The sequence below is a fragment of the Mus musculus genome, chromosome 8, assembly GCF_000001635.26.
Source record: "Mus musculus strain C57BL/6J chromosome 8, GRCm38.p6 C57BL/6J".
NCBI lineage: Eukaryota > Metazoa > Chordata > Mammalia > Rodentia > Muridae > Mus > Mus musculus.
The window spans coordinates 80,107,112-80,112,500 of NC_000074.6; the positions used below are offsets into that span (position 1 = coordinate 80,107,112).

The 5,389-nt window shown below is 41.4% G+C and overlaps 1 pseudogene; it reads right to left on the reverse strand.

The window, feature by feature from the left end:
- On the reverse strand, positions 3,306-5,057 carry Gm5909 (predicted gene 5909; annotated as a pseudogene).

The following is a 5,389-nucleotide window of genomic DNA, read 5'->3' on the forward strand; positions in this document are numbered from 1 at the left end:
TGTAAGTGCATGTATTCTTACAGATCAGAAGAGTGCACTGATTCTCTGGAGATGGAGTAATGGACTGTTGTAAGCCATCTGATACAGATGTGGAGAACTCAAGTCAGGTCCTGCACATGAGTAGTAAGGACTCTTAGCAGTTGAGCCGTCTCTCTAGTCCCATTCTTTACATCTTTCTATGCATTTAAAACATAAATCATTTGCTCAGTAAGTGTGATTATTATGGGTGTGCACCTTCATGAGGTAAACTCTCATTATCTGCATGGTATTTATTTGATTTGATGGAGGTGCTGCTGATAAAACCCAGGGCCTTTCACAAGCTTGGCAAGTGCTCGGCCACTGAACTGTATCACCAGCCTGAAGATGGAATGAATCTTAAAAGCCATAGCTTAAACCCGAGACATTGGGAAACGACTACCTACATTTCTGCTGGCTTTTAACTATAATAGGGTGGTGATCATTAAGCAAAACCTGAAACCCTACGTGAAACACAGCATGCTTATTTTGGCAAAGCACACGTAAGCGAAATTTAATAAAAATACTTCTTCTAACGTAGTTTGATATTGAATCTATTATTTTCCGTAAGCAAATCAGCCACAGAAATATTAGATTATCACCCAGTGTGTTTCATATTTCATTTAGAGTTTTGCACACCAGGAGGAAAATGGTGTTTAGCTGTAGTATGTCAGTTATACTATATGTAGGTGTGGGATAGTTTATAGTTTGTAAAACTTTTGTTGAGAGCAGACTGAGGCTTGGAAATGCAAATGTGGTACAGGCATGTTCTTATGCCATCCAAACCTCTGTTTGGTGACATGACAAAACCATTTGGTGAAAAGTCGTATCTTACAGTGGCTCATCCTAAACCCAGCAATGTCTCTTAAAGTCAAGGCAGGCACATCAGTCCAGAGGGTGGGATGAAGATCTTCAGGACTTTGCCAAATTGTGCTGTTTTATTGGTAAACTTTGTGGTCTAGGCTTAGCTAGGTGTGTGTGTGTGTGTGTGTGTGTGTGTGTGTGTGTGTGTGTACATATGCATGCATATAAATACACATACATCTAGTAAAAATCTACATATCTTTACATACATTATTTTTAGAAATCATTCTTTAAAACGAGTCTGTGGTTTCTATGTCATTATTCTAAACATAGATGTATATTCTAAATACCTTATTATTGCTATTTTTCAGTATTAATTATGCACACTCACACAGAGATTTCGCTTTCCAGAACATTGGTGCATTCTGAGACACAGAATGGAAATTGGTAATCTAAAACCCACTCTAGCCATTACATTCCTCTAGAATGAGGAGTTCTGAATTGTCTCTCCTCCCCTGCCCAAGAGAAATTGTGCTATTAAGGAGTTGTTTTTGATATATTGTGAAGTGCCTGGCTTGAAAGAGAAAAAAAAAACCCTCCTTTTTTTGCCAGGTTGGAAGCATATTCCATTCTCTCCTTTGTATATTATGTACATGCTGTTATAAGAAAGTCATTTGAATATCTTTCCATTAAATGCAGCTATGTAATGATATATATTTAAAGAAGGTTTTGATTGGAGTGTTTTGTTTTATAGAAATCTCATGTGCTGAGTTTTTGTCTATAGCTCTTATTTTAATGCTGAGTGCATATAGCTTCTGGGAACCTGAGCCCAGTTAATTGACTGGTAAATAAAAATGCCAACAGCCAATAGCTGGGGAGAAGAGAGGAAGGCAGGGTTGAGGTTTCCCTGGCTTGGGACCACAAGGAAGGAGAGGAAGGAGAGCCACCAAGCTTTAGGGGAGTAAGCAGGAGAGGAGAGCTGCCATGGTAGATGAAGAACATGCAGGAGGGAGGAGAGATGCCCTGTAAAAGGGCCAAGAAAACGTGGCCCAGGGGGCTGCTCATTTGGGTCAAGAGCAGCCAAAAGGAAACATAGGAATTAGTAAGCAGTAACTCGGAGATATCAGCAGCGAAGGGGATTCTAACAGCATGGAGGGTAGGCAGTTGTAGTGCTGTTGTGCTGCTTAAGTCATCTTAAATATAAAGGCTGTGTTTGTGTGTGTGTTTCATTTTTCATTTGGGAGCATAAATGGTCTAAGGTGGGAAGGAACTCCACGCTGAAATTTATTAAAATATTCATACTACATTCATGTATATAATTGAATGAATCTCAAACACATATGCATATTTACCACTCCAAACAAGTAATAAAATTTCAGTGTATTAAGATCCATTCCTGTAGAAGTCTTTCCCTTAGGCAGCATCAGATGCCAATAGCTCCTCAGTTAGAGGTGGAGGCTTATATGCCTTTCCCCTATCCCTGCTAGAATGTTGACTGGCTCAATCTTGTGCAGGTCTTATATAGGCAATCACAGCAGTTGTGAGTTCAGGAGTTTGTTGGTCCTGCCATGCCCAGAATATACTGTTTTGATCTGATCTGTTCCAACCTCTGTTTTTTGTTTTTTGGATTTTTTTTCCCATTCTTCCCTGAGCCTTTGAGGGTCATTTAGTTTTTACATTTTTAAAGACAAGTTTCACTGCATAGCCTGGGATGATCTCGAACTAGCCATCTTCCTGCCTCAGTCCCCATGTTGAGATTACAAGTAGGAACATGGATGCCCAATTGAGCCTCATCTCTTTCACTTGTCATATGAAAACCTTTGCATTTGTGGTCCCTTTTGGTTTAGGGGCTGGTGACTCTGTTCTCTCCTCCACACTTAAGACCGTCCTTTCTTAGAACTCAGATTATTTTCCATCTAAAAGACTTACATCAGGGATGTAGTGATAAAAAGTAATGGAAAGACTGAGGAAAGAGGATGATGGCAAGTTTAAGGACTATGTGCTTAGCAGAGTGAGTTCAGGCCACCAGGGATACACAGGGAGACAATGTCTAAAACCAATCACTTTAATTAGTTACCCCCCACCCCCCAATACTCTGTCAGACCTGAAGTCATTAGTGGCTTCTTCAGGAGGTTATCATTCCTTAATCCACCCTTGATGGCAGAAGAGACCATTAATGAAGGAAAAGGTTCTCTGAATCCTGCATTGAGAAAGATTTTGGAAAAAAAAAAAAAAGTCCTCTAACTAGAGGACAGCATACCACTAGTGGATTCAAGATTTTTTTTTTTTTTTGGTTTTTATTTACAACCTTATTGGCAAAAAAGGGGAGACCTTCAAATAGCTTTAACACAGGGCACTGTAGCTGACCCTGTCAGGTTGACAAGTCCCATTCTCAGTGTCCACCTAATTGTCCACAGAAGTACAATACTGAATCTGCATATGCAGTTTCCTTTATCAAGTACAGTGCTCACCTTTCAGGCAGTCTCTACAAAGGAAAGGACACCACTCACTAAAAACTGCATCAAACGCAAGTATCTTAAGTGTGAATCTGTTGTTTCTGGAGATTACACATGCCCAATGAAAACCAGAAGCTGGAAAAGCGGTTACACTTCCTACATGAGTGGACAGTTACAACGACAATCATCTTTTATAATGACCATTTTTAATTTATCACCTACTACTCTGAACTTACTATGAGATGTAATCAAGGTCAGAAGAGAGGACACAGGGCTAGTACTCCTCTTGTGGAGGACAGAATCCCTCCAGGGTCATCATGGGGAAAGAAACATCCTGCTGATTCTAGGTGGCCAAACAATTAATGGAGTCAATCTCAGTTCATGTTGATCCTAGTGAGCTGACCTAGTTTTCATCCTCGTCATTCTTCTAAGTCAAGAGTGTTCAATTCCTCTTCTAGTTCATCCAGATCTTCGCCAGTGAACAGGTTTTCATCAACAGGAACAGCATCGATGGATCCATTTTCCTGTCCTCCCCCTCCGCTGTCCTCGTCCAAATCACTTCTTTCACCATTTTCAGCCAGACCCCCAGAAGCTTCACTTAATTTGTTCTCGTCTTTATTTGATGCATAGGTGCTGAATCTTTCAACACTGGCCACAGTGATACCTGTCTCTTCTACATCTCTTGGGACGTACAGGCTTATATCTATGTCATTTACACCCATAGAATCATCAACCTCATCACCACCTGTTCCCTGAGTGTAACGGGTATCGTCTGCTTCCTCATCATCATCATTGACCAGCTCAGGACAAAATTCAAATACCTCACAACCACTGATCACCAGTGCTTTCCCTGCTTTGAAGTCAGCTTTCCGCCTCTCCATATCTTGTTCAAGTTTATCAATCTTTTCTTGTCTTTTCCTCTTCTTCCAAGCGAGAAAAGATTCTAGAGTGATTTTGGTAACAATTGGACCTAGGGCAGAACGCTCTCTTTCAATTAGATCTTCTAATGAGATTTTTGTCTTCCTTCTCTTCTTTCTTTTTGTCTTTCTTTAGCACAAATCCAGGAGGAAGTGCATGGCGATACATGCAGTTGTCCCCACCTCCAGGACACACCCAAAACCAGCCATACTTGTTATTTTCAATAGCTTCAAGAAAATGTCTGCACACTCTTTGAGTTTTTGGTTTTTTCTTTTCTGCCTCACCGTGCTTCTTGTTTACTACTTCTTCCAGCTTTTTCTCATCCCAATTATCCATAGTATCTTTTTCAAGTTCTTCATCTCTTGCATCAACGTAAACACTTCGTTTTTCACATTTTCTCTCCAAAGTGAGGTCATGAGAGAACTTACATTTATCCCTTTAGTACACTGTCCCTGTTTGAAGAATGCGAACACCACAGATTTGGGATCCACACCTTTGCTTATTTTTTGTGCAGCAACTACAGGTTTGAACAACTCATTTAGCTCTTGTAGTTCTTTCTTCTTGTCATCTTTCTTCAATTTCTTTTCAGCTTCACTTTGCGCTACCTGACGTGGATTCTGTTGACCAAATTTCACTTGACGAGTGACAGCCTTAATAAATTTCTGTTGCTTTGCTTCTTTCTTATTCTTCAGTACAAAAGTTTTGTCCTCAATGATCTTCTCCTTCTTCTTCTGCTCTGCCTTCTTGCTGCCCCCGACCTGAGCCTGTTTCTTGGGGGGCATTGCGGAGGCGGGGGGCGGGGGGCACCGGGCCGACTGCGGCGCAGATGGCTACGGTCGGGGCATCTGGCAGCTCGGCGGGAGCAGGAAGCAGATTCAAGATTTCTAATTTCTTTGTTCACCATGTGATTTGGGAAACACATTCAGCACAACTTTCTCCTCCTCCTCCTCCTCCTCCTCCTCCTCCTCTCCTCCTCCTCCTCCTCTGCCTCCTCCTCCTCTGCCTCCTCTTCTTCCTGCTCTTCCTTCTCCCCATTCTCCTCTTCCTTTTTTCTTCTGTTTTGTCAAGACAGAATTTCTCTGTGTAGCCCCGGCTGTCCTGGAACTTGCTATATAGACAAGGTTGGCTTCTAACTCAGAGATTCATATGTCTCTGAGTGCTGGAATTAAATGCACATACTTTCACATCCAGCTCTT